General features: G+C 47.5%; 1 protein-coding gene and 1 pseudogene across 3 annotated transcripts in view; one reads left to right on the top strand and one right to left on the bottom strand.

The window, feature by feature from the left end:
- The window catches only part of TSPAN9 (tetraspanin 9), a 204,459-nt gene that overhangs the window by 98,083 nt on the left and 87,699 nt on the right, over positions 1–18,677 (bottom strand). The gene's annotated exons all lie outside the window — the stretch shown is intronic.
- On the top strand, positions 15,356–15,549 carry LOC103288026 (40S ribosomal protein S29-like; annotated as a pseudogene).

Raw genomic sequence — 18,677 nt, 5'->3', positions numbered from 1 at the left:
ACAAGTAAGCTCCAGCAACCCACTCTAAAAGCCCAGATCCCATCCCTGCAGAAGAAACTCTAAGGCACAGAGAAGAAACGTGCACCATCCTGCCCCTCCTTGCCAGGAGGAAAGGTCTGGGAATAAGAATGGAGGCAGGACAAGTCATAGGGAAAGGAAGGGGTCCCCACAGGCAGCCTAAGAACAGGAGAAAGACAACTGAAATTAGCTCCTGTGTTACTGTGACCCTATAATGTAAGTCACATCAAGTTACTGTCTGTTCAAACCCTTTCATGGCTTCCCATCTGAGTCTTAGAGGAAGAGACAAAGTTCTTTCAAGTATTTGCACAATTCACACACTCACACATACACACACATGCCCAACCCACTCACTCTCTCCACTCTGGCCGTACTGTCCTTGCTGTTTCTTACAGCACAGCCTTTATGCTGGGTGTTCCCTCTACTGCAACATTCTTCTCCTAGATCTCTGCATTGCTAGCGATCTCACCTCCTTTACACCTTCACTCAAGTGCCACCTTCTCAATGAGACCTTCCCGGCCCATCCATTCAAAGCTGTACTTCCCCCAGCACACTCAATCTGTCCTATCCTTTCTGTTTTTTTTCCATAAATCTTATCCCCACATACACTATAATTTACATTTTTACGAACTGATTGTTTGTAATCACTCTCCCCACCAGAACAAAGCTTCATGAGGGCAGGAGTTTTGGTATGCTTCATTCATTACTGTATTTCCAAAGCAAAAACATAGCTTTACATATTGTCCCTACTCAATAAATACTTGTTGAATGAATGAATGCCTGGAGGAGATCTGTGCCAAATCCTCTAGGTGCCATCTTGGCTTCCCAAGAGGAGAAAGCTGGGGAATGGAGGAGCCAGTGGTTAGTGTGCGCCCAGCCAGGACTCAGGATGCCTGTGTTCTCACCCCAGCCCTGCCGCCTGTGATCTGACATAGCCAGCACCTTCCATCCCACCTCTCTCTTCCTTTAAGCTGAATGGGATACTGCATGGCTAACCCTGGGCAGTACCAACGGCCAGGACTAAGGCCAAACAGGACGCCCAGTGTGAAGGCCGCTGAGTGCTGCAGTGGGAGTGCTGAGGTCAGGTTCGAGGCATTCCCGTGAAGTTCTTAGGAAAGACAAGCTCTTTCCTTTCCCTCTGCACCTGAGCCCCCACCAACACCAACCCCTATCCTCCAGCCTGAGCCTAGAAGAAACCCCCCAAAGAACACTCTCCAACTTAGTGGTTAGATCCAGCGGAGCCCCAACTCCAAGCAGCTGCCCCATCATGCCTCAGGCGGGCTCCCCACATGCTAAACGGCCAGCTCATACTGCTATTTTAAGCTCTGTGGACCCAGCTGTAGCACGTAGCCACAATGGGCTGGCGGCCCAGGTTGGAGGTAGAAGAAGCTAACTCACTAAGAGTGCTGACCTGGGGAGCTATGAAAGGCCGAAAGGCAAGGGGGTCATCCTCCGTAACTGCAGTCCTTCTCTGGAAGGAATGGAAACTCCCAGTTCACACCCTTAAATTCACCAGCCATGGGAAAGTGAGTCAAGAGCTGCACTGGGCACACCCAGATTCCATTTCTGAATGTGCCCCCCTGAGTTTCCACATCAAAATCACTCCCAGCCCCACCCTGCCAACCCCAGAAATGCCAACAAAATTAGAACTAGCACAATAACCACCTTCCAGGACCTGATAGTATGAGAAGAGGCAAAAATGCAGACCGAAGAAAGGAGTGAACCCTCTGCTATCTGAGAGCAGCTTATCTACTGAGTCCCTCTCCAACTCCTCTCTTCCACCTCAAGCTCCCCTCTGTGACTCTGCACAGAGCTTAGGCACACGGCCACACTCAACAGATACTTGTTGATTAAATGACTGTTTCTAAATGTATTCCAAAACCAAATATGATGAAAGTGGTCTCCGGACAACCCATCTTAATTACTATGATCAGTATCATCATTACTATATACAATCATTCCTTCTGACCTCATTAGGCACCAAAACTGAGAATAAAAACCACAGAACCAAGGAACCAATAGAGTTTAGTAACAAAATAGGGATGCCCCACACTGCAGCCCTTCCAGGGAGGGCTTTCCATGCCAACAGTCACATTGTGCTCCTGGGAGGTATGTCCCCTGAAGTTGTGTAACATGGAGACCTGCTCCAACCCACCCTCCTCCAAAGGATGTCCAGCAACCAGGAGCTGGCTTCAGATGCGATGAACAAACTCTAGGAGCAAGCGATTTCCACTCCCAATTTCACGCTGCAGGACATCAGCAAAACCACCCGGGGCCTGACAGGTCACACATGCCTAGGGCTCCCAGCACCATCCTACAGCTCTAATTGCTCAGTTTAAGCAACATCAGCAGCAGGGAATGAGGAAAGGAGAACCAGAAGGTGCTGTAATTGGGAAGCTCTGGGACCCCTCTCCTTGCTACCCGCCTGTTTCAAGATTGAACCAGCCACCCGCACCTTAAAGAAATAGATTCACCACCTGGATTGGGGAGAGGGAGAGAAATTCCTTGAAACTTTTGTTGGAGGAAGATCCCCAAAGTTATGGGTCTCCAGAGATCATTTGGCCCACTTTTCTCCTCCCCTTCCCTTCCCTGGCTTCAATCAATCCAGATAGACTCTCTGTACATTTCTATGTAACTACAAAAGCAGCTACAGCAGCCTTCACTTACAAAAAAAAAAAAAATGTGGACTGATCAACGGGATTTTACATATGTGACCCCTACAAAGGTCCTAGAAAGGAACTGCAGCAGATATCATTGCATCAAAGGTGAAGTCACTGTCACCAAGGCCAGTCACTGAATGGGCCAGAACCAGGTCTTCAGACCTCCAGCCCGGTGCTCACTCCAAATGCTGAGTTCCCTTCAAAACAGCATTTCTCTCACCGTGGTTCCCAGGCCATCCACTGTCCATCCTTGGGTCTTTGGTATCAAATGCGAATTTCTGAGCCCACTCTAATCTTATTGAGTCAGAATACCTGAAGGCAGGACTGAGGTAACCTCCTCTATTAATAAACTCTAAAGTGTGCTGTCATTTGAGGGCCCCTGCTGAGAAGGGTGCTAATTGGATCTAACTGGCTCTTCCTTTCACTACCCAAGCAGCAACTCAAGTCTACCACCTCTAGCAAATCTTCTAAAACTAGAGGTTTTGGGGGTATAAGACCCCCCCACACACACTCCTTCCTTTGGTCCATCTCCTAAAGATACATCTGCAGCCCGGCCGGCATGGCTCAGTGGTTGAACCAGGAGATCACAGTTCGATTCCCAGTCAGGGCACATGCCCAGGTTGCAGGCTCGATCCCCTGTGTGGGGCATGCAGTAGGCAGCTGATTGATGATTCTTACTCATCACTGATGTTTATATCTCTCTTTCTCTCTCTTCCTCTCTGAAATCAATAAAAATATATTAATAAAAAATACACATCTGCACATAATCACCAAAGTGACCCTGAGACATTTCTGTCAGTAATCTGAAGTCACACCAGCCAGGAGACAATCTGGCCAAAATCTCTCCTCTCTAGCAAGGACGTATCTGCCAAAATCCCTCGTCAGCCCAAGCCCATTCTCAGACGTGGCTCGTGAAGAGGGACGCGGTGGGGAGCAAGGGCAGGGAGAGCAGAATGACAGGCCTGGGTTATCCCGAAAGGGCTGCTTTTCTCTCCCTTTTGCATGTGTCCTCAACAATACAGAGCTCTGCCTGTGACTGATCATTTTCAGATGTCCCCCATCCCAGCAAAGCCAATGAAGACACCCCAGTGTTCCCTGCATCAGCCTCGAGACAACTTTAAGTCTGCCCCTGGTCATCTGTGCTGACCCTGTAGCCACCATTCTGTCTCGGACTCGGCTGCCGCCTGGCTGTTCCAGCCTCAGGGAGGGCTGCGCAACCTGGCTCAGCTCTCTGCCAGCCTGCTCCAATTCGAGGCTTCAATTAGCATCACCCCCCGCTCTCCCCGGGTATGGAGGCTCCTTGGGCTGATGGCCCAGTTACAGATCTCCCCTCCTCGTGCTTCCCCCACACACACCTTCCCTCCCACCCTTCCCCCTCACTGCCCCATCACGTGGTCTCACTGACTCAGCCTGGGCAGCCCAAGTGGGCAAGTCTCATCTTTGCAAAGGTACTGTCAACTGTAAGAGAGCAGAGTGATTCAGAATCCTACTGCGTCCCCTCAGCATCTACCACATCCTAATCATGAGCCAGTGACTCAATAGGCACTTGTTGAATGGATGAACAAAGTCCAAAAATCTTCTGGTGGTATCTAATGTGAACAATAAAAGGGAAAGACGAGGGAAGAAAATCACAGGAAGAGAGAGAAAAGAGAAAGAGAGAAGAGCTCAGGTGAGGCCAAGAGCAAGGCAATCAGCTCAGAAGGCCTCAGGCCCGAGGAAAGGGGGCTGACGGGTATTCGAGCAGCTTCCCTGCCTACCTCCCAACACCACGGCCCCCACCCTCAGGCGGTAATCAGAACTGGCAAATGAGCAGTTTCCTCATTCCATAGGCAGAGCATCTCCCAACCAGAAAACCTGTCTCACCTGGATGAATTAATTGAGTAATTAACTTCCCTAATCGGCTCCCTCCCAGCCCACCTTTCAGAGAGGAAGGGCTGGCAAGGGGCTGCCAGGGCAGGAGGAACGCCCGCCTGTGCCTTGGGCTCCTGCAGCCGTCTCCACCAGACCCAAGCTGGTCTCACACACAGCCCCCCAAGGACTTCCAAGCCCCCTCAGGGCCCTCCAGGACGCGCAGACCTCTGCCCCACGAAGCGCACACACACATGCTTACTGAGAGTGGCACCACCTCTCAAGCAGCTTACAAACTGGCTGCAGCTCCAGTTTTGAACTCAGGAACCCACAGGACACGGCAGGCAGTCTGTCAGATACAGGAAGGGTTGGGGAGAAGCAGGTGGAATGAATCTGGGCAAAAGTCTAACAGGAATCATAGAAGGCACAGCTGCTGGGGATGGGCTGAGAGGCAGAGTGGGGCAGCAGGAAGGGCACAGGGGACAGGGTCAGAAGACCCAGGTTTGAGTCCCAGATCTGTCTCTTAGGGACTGTGCCACTTAATCCTTGTGAACTGCAGTTCCCTCCTTCCAGGGCTGCCTAGGGCTCATGGCCCCAGTAAGAGGTACTCATTTGTGTCTAGTCTCCTCCCCTCTGCAGAAATGTCCCACGGAGGATCCTGCACAAGCCTGTCTCTACTCTCTGCCTGAACTCTGCTTGAACACTGCCCAGGCCAGGAGCTTGCCAGGCAGCCTTATCATTTCACAGCGAACTACTGAAAAGCTCTGCCTCAATCTGAGCCCACCTGCCTGCCTCTACCTTCTACCTTACAGATGTGGGAGTGGCATGGGGAGACATTGGCCATGAAATCAGTCACATCAGTATCAAATCCCAGCTCTGCCCCTTGATACGTTACTAAACTGCCCACACCTCAGTTTCCTCATCTGAATTATGAGTACAATAAATGCCTAATGACCCACAGAGTCAATGATTGGTGAGCAGGCCTGACACACACTACACTTAATAAGTAGTAGATAATATTTCTTTTAATTATCATCATCATTATTCTGGCTAATAAAATTAGTTCTTCCCTCTGGAGCAGTAAAGCCTGATTCCTCTCCCAGATGCCAGCCTTTCATAGTAAGAGGACAGTTTCAGGTGCCGGAGACTTCTCTTCCCCATGCAAAACATCCTCACTTCTTGCCGCTGTTACTTATGCAGCAACCCGCCGACCTTTTGCCACCTGCCCACTCTGCTCCTTGCCTTTCCTGGTCTGCCAATGCACTCCCTAAAATGCAGGCCCTGAACTCCTATATCTGACGAGAGGCTCAGCGCACGAAATTCATGCATGGGTACAGTCCCTAGGCCTGGCCTGTGATCAGGGCCATCTTCCCTGGCTGTCCCCACTCCCCGCCGCCACCACCCACCCCCAATTCCCCTTTTGCCATTGGGTGATCGGTGGCTGACAGCCAGGGGAAGGGACTGAGAGGTCGGCTGTTCCTGCCTGCTCACCGGCCCTGCCCCCGCCACAGGGGCCTTGGCCTGGTGCCACACGCATCCCCCGCCACCCACCCCCAGTTCCCCTTTGGCCATCAGGCAATCGGAGCCTGCCAGCCAGAGAAAGGGACCGAGAGGTCGTCAGTGTGCCTCATAGTGACTGGTCCAGCGATTGTTCCGGTCGTCCCACCTTTAGGGTCAATTTGCATATTACCCTTTTCTTATATAGGATGAGTGCAGTACCTCCAGTGCCTGGCACACAGTAGGTGCACAGAAACATCTGGTGACAGATTATTCAGCAAATGAGATGTACTCTCTACTTTGTGGAACCTGGAAATTACCAAAGGCAATAGACTGTGGTATCTCTTGCTCTGGATGCTCTGTTCCCTTCCACGCAGCCAGGCAGGAAGCTCGCTCACACTGTGCGTCAGACCCTGCTCAAGGAAGACAGCCCTGGGCCGTGCCAGGGCCTGCCTGGGCCTCACATCATGCATTTTAAGGCAGATCTACTCTCCCCTTCAATATTCCTGCACTTTTCTACATGTAAATATAGGACTTCAGTACAAGGGGCAACTGTAACCATTTGTCCATTACCCTTCATCTTGGTTTTGTTCCATTGTTAACAGCACATTTGTGATTTAAAGTCCTGATTCTATCATCCAGCATAGTTGTAAATTATTTCTCTCAACTTTCAGATCACAGAACTTTTGCACTAACACTGATGTTAGAGATTATCAAATTCAATGCCTTCCATATCCAAATGAGGAAACTGAGGCACAAAGTAGTAAAGTAACTTGCCCAAGTACACTTATAATTTTGTGTCAACACTGAGATTTGAGTCCTGGATCCTTCCTCTCAGCCCAGATTACCAACAGTAACACTATAAAACTTGAGTACTTAACCTTATGCCAGGACTTAAATATCTATTTTCTCCAATCCTCATAACAACCCTGCAAGATAAACATTCCCACTTGACAGATGAGAAAGCTTAGGTCACCCCTCCTGGACCACACAGAACAACATTAGGACCAGAATCTGCTCTGTCTTACTCCAGAACCCCTGAGCATCAGAACAGCTCCAACTAGATGTCCTAAAGCAGTGGTTCTCAACCTTAGGCCCAAAGGTTGAGAACCACTAGCAGGGTCACCTAAGACCATCGGAAAACACAGATATTTACATTACGATTCATAACAGTAGCAAAATTACAGTTATGAAGTAGCAACGAAAATAATTTTATGGTTGGGGGTCACCACAACATGAGGAACTGTGTTAAAGGGTCGTGGCATTAAAAAGGTTGAGAACCACTGTAAAAAAGAAACGCAAACCAACAGGTCTAAACCTAAATGTTACCTTCCCTTCCCTCTACCTACTTGTTCCTCCTCTGGCATTTGCTACACTGATAACAGCACCACTACCAACTTAGTCACTTATACTAGAAACGTAAAGAAATTCCTCAGACTCTTTCTGTTACTTTACCTTTTTCCCCTAACGTGCACACCCTATCCCCCTTCCCCTCCTTCATGTATTTCCTTGGCAAGGCTTCTCACCCCATCTCCTCCTTAACAAACCTACAAAGACAACTACAAAAACCTCCCACCTGGTTTCTTCCCCCCAGCCCCTCTCCATTTCCTGAGCACCTTTACACTCACCCTCACAACCATCTTTCTAAAATAAATTGATCTTCAAAAGAAGCCATCTTCAAAACAAAACAACAAGAAAGCCCACTGCATGGGAGAGCATATTTGCCAATGTTATCTCCGATAAGGGTTTAATCTCCAACATTTACAGGGAGCTCATACAACTTAACAAATGGAAGATAAACAACCCAATCAAAAAATGGGCAACGGACCTAAATAGATACTTTTCGAAAGAGGACATACAGAAGGCCTAGAGACATATGAAAACATGCTCAAAGTCACTAATCATCTGAGAGATGCAAATCAAAACAACAATGAGGTACCATCTCACACCTGTCAGAATGGCTATCATCAACAAATCAACAAACGACAAGTGCTGGCGAGGATGCGGAGAAAAAGGAACTCTCCTGCACTGCTGGTGGGAATGCAGACTGGTACAACCACTGTGGAGAACAGTATGGAGTGTTCTCGAAAAACTAAAAATGGAACTCCCATGTGACCCAGCAACCCCACTTCTAGGAATATATCCCAAGAAACCAGAAACACCAATCAGAAAGGACATATGCACCCCTATGTTCATAGCAGCACAATTTACAATAGCTAAGATTTGGAAACAGCCTAAGTGCCCATCAGCAGATGGGTGGATTAAAAAAACTATGGTACATCTACACAATGGAATACTCCACTGCTGTAAAAAAAAAAAAAAAAAAGGGACTCCTACCATTTGCAACAGCATGGATGGACCTGGAGAACATAATGCTAAGTGAAATAAGCTAGTCGGAGAAAGATAAATATCACATGATCTCACTCATTTGTGGAATATAATGAACAACACAAACTGATGAACAAAAACAGATTCAAAGACAGTGAAGCATCAATCAGACCATCAAACCTCAGAGGGAAGGCAGGGGAGGGTGGGGGTAAGGGGGAGAGATCAACCAAAGGACTTGTATGCATGCATATAAACATAACCAATGGACACAGACACCAGGGGGGTGAAGGCATGAGCAGGGGCGGAGGGGGGATGGGGGGATAAGGACACATATGTAATACCTTAATCAATAAAGAAAATAAATAAAATAAAATAAATTGATCTTATGCTGCTCCATCTTATGAACTTTGTTGGTTATATTCCAGATTTCTTTGAAGAGCTACCAATTCCTTCATTACAACCTGACAGGCCCTCCACTCGAACTCCTGTGCATCCTCAAAGACCCATCACAAACTTCATCTCTGCCTTGTCTGGCTCCTGCCTTTGGACTTTCCAAAGTCAATCTCTCTGGTGTAGCCTTTGCAAACGCCTCTGATGCAGCACTTTTCACACTGTGTTTCCTTTGTGAGAGTCTTTCATGCCTTTTCATGGCAAGCTCCCTGAGGGCAGAAAGGTGACATTTCCGAATCCCCAGCTCTAATTCATAAATGTGCTAATTTATTCAAAGTGCTAGTTTACTCAACCTTGAAAACACTCAATGAAAGTTATTGAGTAAATCAGGAAACCCACAAATCAGGGCCCTGTTAATAATTTTATTATAAAAATAATCTTGTTAAATAAAAACCTGTATCTTGAGTTAAGATCAAATCTGTTTTAGAAAGATGGTGTTAAAATACTGACTGGTAGAGGTCCTTATTGAAAGATGCATGAAATCCAAGTTTCCTGGTTGACAGGCACTTACTAGTTAATAGGCACCAATGAAAATAAGAAGAGAAAAATCTAATTTCAAGAAATAAAGAATCTAAGCTATAGTGGAGTGGATGTGTGGCTATGACCCAAATGAATTAATTTGCTAATTGTTTCCATTTGCTTTAATCTATGGCAACTCCCAGATTAGTGCTTTTCAAACTGCAGGTCATTACTCATTAGTGGGTTATGAAATCAGTTCAGTGGGTCAGAAAGAATATTTTTAAAAATTAAAACGAAACAGGAAAAACAGAATGTACCTCACACAGTAATTTCATGAAACAATTTTTAGGTGATACACACACACACACACACACACACACACACACGCGCGCGCGCGCTGAATCACAAAGTTTGAGAAACATGCTTTGATGGTGACAGACATGTACAACCCACATGAGTCTCAGCATATGGTTGACTGCCCATGAGAATATGCACTTTCTAGGCACAAAATTCAGAGCTGTTTACTTTCTGCAGGGGGCCATACCTGGCCAGGAAGGTTTACCCAGCTGCAGAATATAGACTTGGTTTCATCCTCCAAGATAGAAATGTGCTTAAAGGATGCCAAAAAGTTACGTGCACCATGAGAAGAGACAGAGCAAATCCTGTCATTATGAAAATTTGTCCCTGAGTCATTTGATCCAACAACTTCATCTGCTGGGCAGAACTCTGGCTGGGAATGTGGACTTAAGGTGTTTGCCGGAAAAATGGGGAGAATAGTGCCCATCTCGTGCTGAAGCAAAATCTTAAATGGATAACACATAATATGGACTCCTTATTCGTGTATTCATCTCTTGGTTGCTGAAACAAATCAAAGTTGGTTTAAAAATGCATGAAGTTGTCCTAGCCGGTTTGGCTCAGTGAATAGAGCATAGGCCTGCAGACCGAAGGGTCCCAGGTTGTATTCCGGTCAAGGGCACGTACCTCGGTTGCAGGTTTCTCCCCAAGTCAGGGCCCTGGTTGGGGCTCGTGCAGGAGGTAACCAATCAATGTGTTTCTCTCACATTGATATTTCTCTCTGTCTTTCCCTCTCTCTTCCACTCTCTCTGAAAAGCAATGGAAAAGTATCCTCGGGTGAGGAATTAAAAAAAAAAAAAATGCATGAAGTTAACTCAGTACAGAACTGTACCTTCCTAACCCATTAAAACTAGGGAAAACCAATTTTAAATTGAGCCAATATTTTATCCGTTACAAATTCTACTCAGCTGTCTGCCTCATGTGTCTAAAGTAGACACTACCTCCCACTGGTTCTCCAAAACAGAAGGAAAACATCTTGCCCGCACGCGTTTAAAGGCTCTGTGCAGGGGATGATGGCCTCGTGTCTTGTTTCATTTAAGGCAGAATAAGAGCAGTGGGTTTAAAAGCAAGGAAGCCTCTAGAAGAGAGCCGTTAAGGACAGGGACAGGTGACCGCAGCAGGTGCTAGCTACCGCCCTGGGCCAGTGGAGCCCGCCCCACCTGGAGTCCAGGCTAGCCACATGGCGGGGTGTCTAATGCGGTCAGCACGGGAGCAGCACAGTCCCTTCCTTCCTACATGACTTTGGGAGGTGCCTTCCTGTCTGTGGCATCCATGGTTCCAGGATGAGGCGGGATGGTGACTGTGGGGTTGCCACAAACAATCGACCATCCCCCGGGCCCCGCAGCCTATTTCCAGCTCCTGATAGTTCCTGTCTAATGTCAAAGTCAACTGAGGAATCCAGGGCATCCTGGGCCCAGCATTGTTCAAATCACACATTCCTCTTCATAAAAAGCTACTGAATAACTCTCATTCCTCCAGCCCCGCAGGAGAAACCACATCAGAGAACGAGCAACCAGATCCCTGTGTGTGATGGGAACAAAGGGGACAGACGGGAGCCTTAGGGTGTCTCCACCGCTTTCCATCAGATCCCCTGCAACAGATACACAGACCTGCCCAGAGAGCTCACCTGCCCCTTCCCACACGCTGACCCCACCTACAGCCACAGCAGCCAAGAGCAGCTGTGAGTGGCCAGAGCCCTACCTGCACCCTTGGCTCAGACACATGGCTTTTGAAGTGTCAGTGTTGCTACACCACCTATCTCCCTGACGTTTTGTGAAAAACTGCAACTAAACTCTCAGAGGAGGGAAGAAGCTTGGCGATGTTTATGGAGAGCCTAAGTGTCAGGTACTGGATTTAGCATTGGGGTGAGAAACCTCTTATCTCTGCCGAATGACCAGCCAAGCCATGATGAAGACAGAAATTCAAATAGAAAGAAAGAAAGAAAAAAACCCAACACCAATATTATGCTAATATTCTAGAGAGGGATAAGAAAGGCCAGGGAGGAAGGCAGAGGGGGGAGGGGGGGCGGCGGGCGGCGCTGAGGTCAGGGGAAAAGATAAGAAAGATGGAGGGAAAGAAGTCTGCAGTGGGGAGAGGCTGACATACCCCGCCCCCCAATAGCACTAAATGAAAACCAATGACCTGCGCCCCACAGCAAAATGCAAGACTTGCTTTCTGCCCACAAGGAGCTTACAATCTGCCTGGAAACCAATCAATGTGCAAGCCCTCTTCCTGAGGCAGAGCTCACAGGACGCCCACACTCCCAGCCATCCTTCTCACCCACCACATTTCCAACCAGTAACTCTGTGTGAATAACTTCTGTGGTGACGAATCCCACTACTTTGTCTCTTATTTGGGAACATTAGACATCATGAAAATACAAATTAAAATGGCCAACCTATCACTGTTTACCTACCGGGTTAGAAAAATTATATATATGCACACACGTGGCTACCCAAGGCTGGCAAGAGGGTGTCTCCCACTTCCCAACACCATGGCCACCTCCCCACATTTCTTGTTCACTGAGTCCTCATTAGTCTCCCAGCCAGTCTCACCTCATCTCCAGGCCTCTCTTAGGAGACTGCAGGCACCCTCCTAACACTCAGTCCTGCTCATTTCACTCCCCCGTGCAAACATTACAATGGTTTCCGTTTCATGGATCATTTCAAGAAAAGCTCTGGTGGGTCACTTGGGGAAGACCAAGCAGGACTCGGTAGGGCCTAAAGGATGCACTGTTCTTTGCCAGGTGGGGGGGAGCTGGGACAGAAGGAATGATGTAAAGATGGGAGACCTCGTGTACGTTTTCCTTGAGATTTTCTTTAACTTTTCCCTTTGAGAAGGTCCCAGAATGAAGTCCAAGTCACCAAATGAAAAGGAAGTCTTAGTAGTAGTGAGGTTATTCAATTGTTTAGTCTTGTTTTAACCAACCTTTTCATTGTGAACGGACCAAGAGACAAAATATTTTAATCAATCAACAAACACTGATTGAGTATCCTTATAAACAGGAGGGAGCAGGCATATTACATGGGCATTATAATCCACTGGTGTACACATAGCTCGGGTAACAAAGATATGATGCCTGTTTGTGCCAACCACTTGCACTCGGAAGGAAGAGCAAGCTTCCTTGTGCCTTTGCACATTCTGTTTGTTCCCTGTGTGGAAAGTACTCCCCTCTCTTGGCCATTCTCAGTTTTCCCTGTGAAGCCTCTTCCTTCCCAACCCCAGGCAAAACTGGACATCCTCTTCTTCATTCCCTGAGCCCCCAGTATTAAAACTCTTCACATTGCTCTTTGAATCTTGACACTGAGAATGGGAAGGAGAGGGGGAACAGGAAGTGATTCTGTTGACCTTGAATCCTAGCACAGTGCCTGCCTCATGGTAGGTGAAAATGAAAGAAGGAGCGAGCCAATGAACATGTGTACCCAGGCAGAGAATGCCCATCGAGGTGAAGGGAGACAAATCCCAAACCGCTGGCTCCTTGGGTCCCCTGAGGGCTCGGATGGGCAGTGAGTGTTCCAGGGAGAGGAAGGGAGCGTGGTCAGGACTGAGCAGAGCCCTGGGAGTCAGCCTGGGTATGGTTAATATACAATGTGTAGATTCCCAGAAATCAATGCTCATTTATAAAATAATGCTGCCCAGAGCCACCCTCTCTGCTTGATTCCAGGGTCGGTGTTAAGTATCTTTCTATTTATAAAGCAACTCTCACTGCAGTGGTGCAATGCCGGCCCCATACCCAGCCATGGAAGTGGGGCAGAGTGGGACAGAAGGAGAAACTGAGGCCTATAAACAAGATGCCAGAAACACCAGGAGGGTTTCTACCCCTGAGGGAGACTCTCCCCTTCCGTGGGCCCCTTCCTAGAGGGCCTCCTGACCAATTGGACAGTGCTACTCTCTTCTTGGCGCCCATGACCACCACTAGAGAGGTTGGGCCTTTTGCAGTCTACTAAGTACTAAGGGAAAATGAGTTCAGAGGGATGAAAGCACCAGGAGCCTGGCTTTCCGAGTCCAAGCTTCTAACCTTCCCAGTGTCCAGCAGTCCCTATCGCCTGCCTTCTCCAAGGCAGTCACACTAGCTCGTGGGGTTGCCACAGCTAGGCAAGCCCCTTGCCTGGGTGCTGGATCCCAGTTCCTTCTCTGTCTCTCCATCTACCCGCCCACCTTCGGAGCCTTCAGGGTCAAGGCCGAGAAAGACTGATGCCTCTCATGCTGAACTCCTGGGCTTCTCCATTCCAATTCTGCTTTCAGGCTGAGGGACTGAGCTGCTCCCAGTCTCACACCTTGTGAGATGCTGCCCAGCCCCAGGGTCCCTCAGGACCAGCACATCACATACAACACCCTTCACTTAGCAGGTCTCGTATCCACAGAGCACATGAGAAGTCAGAGGCTCATCCCCACCACTTCACATCGCACAAAGCACAAAGCTGGCGATGAAAGCCTCACGAGCACTCCGGGCCACTTCCTCAGAAAATAAGGAAGGCCAGACGAGAGGCGGGGTAGAGGAGACCTCACTAGAGGCTCCTGAGGTCCTACTCATGGCCTGTAACGGACACCCTGAGGAGGGCCCTGTCCTCAGGACAACAGGACATGCATACTTGTGAAAATGGACTCACAAACATCTCCATTTTCTAACACACAGAATCGCAGAATGTCAGAATCAGAAGGAGACCTGGGACTCATTCAGGTGTACACCTTCTGTACAACTGAAGAAAACATGAGCTTCTAGAGGGAAGAATGAACTCATCTAGGGTCACCTAGCAAAGCAGTAACAGAACCAATACAAAAATATACCTTTCTCAACTCTGTGATCAGTGTCTTTCCACTACACATTATTCATTCAACAAACACTTACTAGGCAGAGATCTGCCAAACACTGTACTTGGCATATGGGGTCAATTTAAGACATAGTTGGTCTCTGTTTTCAAGAAGATTAAACTTTAAGAAGAGATGGAGACAGAGAGTGAGATGGAGGGAGAGATATATTAAACAAATAAGAACTTTAAAACAAAACAAATCTTTTAAACAGCACAAGAATGTAACACGTGGTCCAATACCAGGCAGGGCACAGAGAAGGAGGTGGCTATTTCTTCTGGGGGCACCTATCTGGGCCCACTAGGTGAGTAGGAGTTAGCCTGCCTAGCAGAGAAAAGAGAACAGGTGTCCCAGAAGTGCTGGCAAAGGCCACTGTTCTTTTGCTGAGTCCCTCCACCATAGAGCCAACAGGTAAGCACCACATCTTAGTTTCCATCAAATTGGCTATCAGAACAGAAAGAAAAAAAAATTTTTTTTTAAATGAGGCTAGTATAACGAGCCTCTGGAACAACATCAAGCATACCAACATTCACATAATGGGCTTGCTGGAAGGAGAAGAGAGAGAGCAAGGAATTGGAAACTCTACAAAAAATAATGACGGAAAACTTCCCTAACTTGGTAAAGGAAATTGACATACAAGTCCAGGAAGTACAGAGAGTCCCAAACAGTATGAACTCAAAGAGGCCCACACCAAGATAGAGAATCTTAAAAGCAGCAAGAGAAAAGCAGTTAGTTACTAACAAGGGAGCTCCCATAATATTGCCAGCTGATTTCTCAACAGAAACTTCAGACAAAGAAGGACCCAGCAATTCCACTTCTGGGTTTTTATCCAAAGAAACCCAAAACACTAAGAGATATATACATCCAGGCGTTCTGGGTAAACTCGCCCCAAAGTTTCAAGAACACATTTATGTGCCAGCTCGTTCCTTTTGCCTCATTGCATCAGAGAGAGCAAGATGGGTCACCAGCAGCTCTACTAGAACTATTGAAGAAAATTCAGCCAGGGTTCTTGTAATGCAGCATATCCCCAAACTGGCATGGTCTGATCTGGAAATATGGCCTCAAAATGTGCCACCAGTGGTTCCATCAGTACACCAAGGACATGGGCTTCATTGAGTTGGACTAAGTGAACTTCTGTGAATGGGTCATTCAAGAGAATCTTGTTCATAAATTTTTTTTTAAATTTCAATTATCATCTAAGTGGATTCATCTTTAAAATTTGTGACTTATTTTCCCCAAGTTATATAAAAGTATTCATGCTGCAAAAAAATGAATAAAAGACATATATATCTACATGTTCATTGCAGTATTACTTACAATAGTCAAGATAACGGAAGCAACCTAAGAGTCCATCAATAGGTGAATGGGTAAAGAAGTGATGCATATATACAATGGAAAATTACTCAGCCATGCCCTAGCTGGTCTGGCTCAGTGAACAGAGTGTCGGCCTTCAAACCAAAGGGTCCCGGGTTCGATCCTGATAAAGGGCACGTACCTGGGTTGCCTGGTCGGGGCTCATGCAGGAGGCAACCAATCGATGTGTTTCTCTCACATTGATATTTCTCTCTGTCTTCCCCTCTCTTTTCCACTCTCCCTAAAAATCAATGGAAAAATATCCTCAGGCGAGAATTAACAAACAAACAAACAAAAAACTAAAAAAGAAAGAAAGAAAATGACTCAGCCATTAAAAAATCTTGCCATCTGTAACAGCATGGACCTAAAAGGTGCTGTGCTGAGCGAAATAAGTAGAATCTAAAAAACAAAATAAACCAACAAGCAGAATAGAAACAGACTCATAGATACAAAGAACAATTTGACAGTTACAAGATGGGAGGGGTTTGCGGGATGAAAAGGGTGAAGGGATTAAGGAGTACAAATTGGTAGTTACAGAAAAGTCATGTAAAGTACAGCATAGGGAATATAGTCGATTGTATTGTGATAACTATATATGGTATCAGATGAGTACTAGGATTATCAGGACCGTCACTTCGTAACATTTATAAATGTCTAATCACTGGGTTGTACACCTGAAACTAATATAATATGGTATGTCAATTAAAATTGAAAAAAAATTTTTTTTAATGAAAAACAAAGAGAGAACAAGTGTCCTGGTCCCAGGGAGAGCAGACAGCATGGGTGACACTGATACAGGAAGTCTGTGGTAGAATCAAGAAAGGGCAAGAAGAGCAGAGTGGCTGGAACATGCAGCCTGTGAGGCTATGGAGGCAGGGCCACAGGCCCATGCGAAGGGCTTGGAAGGCCATACAGAGCCTGATAGGAGACCACTGAAGTTAATCCACTCAGATATGGTGAGCATCCTCCACGCACAAGGCACAGGTACCAGGTCAGTAGACATGGCCACTGTAGATTGGCAAAAGAAGGCTTGGAGAGGGCTGGTTAGAAGACTATCGTAATGTTCAGGTAAGACACCTGAGCACCCGAACTAGAAAAGTACTAGTATGATCAAGAGACAGAGTGCAGATGGAAACAAGTGAACGTGGATTGGGAGTGGGGAGGGGGGAGAGGGGTGTTGAGAGAAAAAGCTGAGAATAACTCCTGCATTTCTGGAAGGGGAAGGCTGGGATGGCTGATAATGTCCTTTACTGAGACCATCTTCTTCATTGAATAGCTCACCTGCCTTGTGCTGTTAGTTACCTTTTGTGCATACATACTTGAGACACCTTTATATTCCCTACGGGCTCAATTAATACCTGTGGGTTGATGTTGATTACAAAGCAAGCACGATTCCAAAGCTTCAGAAAGCTTTATCAAGTGACAGTGCTGATGGATTGAGTACAAGAGTGGGGTCACACGTAACGGCCCATCTCAACACCTAACCCATCACCATCTCACAGCCTTCTTTTGTACAAGAGGGCTGTACAGACAGTGGTTCCTAAAAAGGATTGGGCACAGGAGCACTCACTGGCAGGAGCCAGGGAAAGGTGCGTGGCAGCAAGAAAGGCTACACTTCCACCATGCTGATGCTGGGCACTAGGACAGAACTTGGCAAGCTGATTTGAAATTCCCCAGATGACTCAAATTCTCACTCCAGACTAAGAACCACCAATTAAACCCCCTTGTTTTAGAGAGAAACAGGCCTGCAGAGCTTAGCAGTGGTCCATAGCTTTGAATGAAGAATGGCCACAAATGGGAGACCTGCCCTAGTCCAAGCTGGTTCTCAGGGGGTCCCTGCAGAGCTGGGCAGGAAGGCAGAGCAACACCTGCATTCAAGGGCCAATCTGCATCCCTCCTCCCATAGCTGTGCGCTGAGAGCGGAGGCTGGGCCTGGGGGTGGGGTGCTGTAAGGAATAGAGTCTGTTCTGCCAGCTACTTTGAGAGGGCCAGAGAGGAAGAGGAGAAATGAAAGCTAGGAAGATATTTTCCCATGATTTGTGCCGTTCAAGATGCCCTGAAGCAATATTTATCCTGCGGCTCTGTCCCACTTTCGTTTATTATCCAGCTTAGCCTGAGTTATCACAGCCAGGACAGGACCTATAAACTAGCTATCTGACACCATCGAGACCGTGCAGCGTATTTTAAAATCTCAAAGAGCAGCTTCTACCCTCCGTGGAAATTTAAAGAAACAAGTGCATTCCTCGTCCTCTGGGAACTGTGGCCATCCTGGAAGCAGAAACAAGGAGAACCTGTAACTCAGCTGCCACACTCCCAGAGAAACACACTAAAGTTTGCATCATCCACACCCTTCCACGTCCTGCCTACCAATGCAGATCGATTCTGGTCACTGACCCTTGTTCAGACCTGTCAGACACCTTCCAAAGGTCCAAATCATTTATAGGGTTGAATTTTAATCATTTCTCAACAGCAATTCAGTAAAATATTTGCCAGTAAATGAATAAACAATGAATTTATTGAGCACTTTCTATTACATACTAGTAGCCCATCACGCACAGTAGGCCGCTTGTCACTTCCCCAGGAGCCGGCAGGAACCACAGCGCGCAGCCGGGAGCCACGCTGCTTCCACGGGAGTCAGGCCCACCGTCTCCAATCCGGGCCTGCGCTCGGACCAGGCCCTCCCCCCCCCACCGCCGCCGCCCCGGCCCCCAGAGGCCCTCCGTGGCTGGGGCGTTGCTGCGGCAATGAAGCAAGCATTCCACCAGGCCGCTCACACTGCCCACTCTCGGTGGCAGCCCCCCCAGGACTGGGGACTCCGACGAGGCTGAGGGGACTGGGCACCGCCATCTTGTGGCTATGGGCACCACCATCTTTGTGATGGAGTGACAGTTAATTTGCATA

The sequence above is a fragment of the Eptesicus fuscus genome, chromosome 7 (genome assembly GCF_027574615.1).
Source record: "Eptesicus fuscus isolate TK198812 chromosome 7, DD_ASM_mEF_20220401, whole genome shotgun sequence".
NCBI classification, from domain to species: Eukaryota; Metazoa; Chordata; class Mammalia; order Chiroptera; family Vespertilionidae; genus Eptesicus; species Eptesicus fuscus.
The sequence above is the reverse complement of the archived record's forward strand: the minus strand, read 5'-3'. Positions and strand labels throughout refer to the sequence as shown.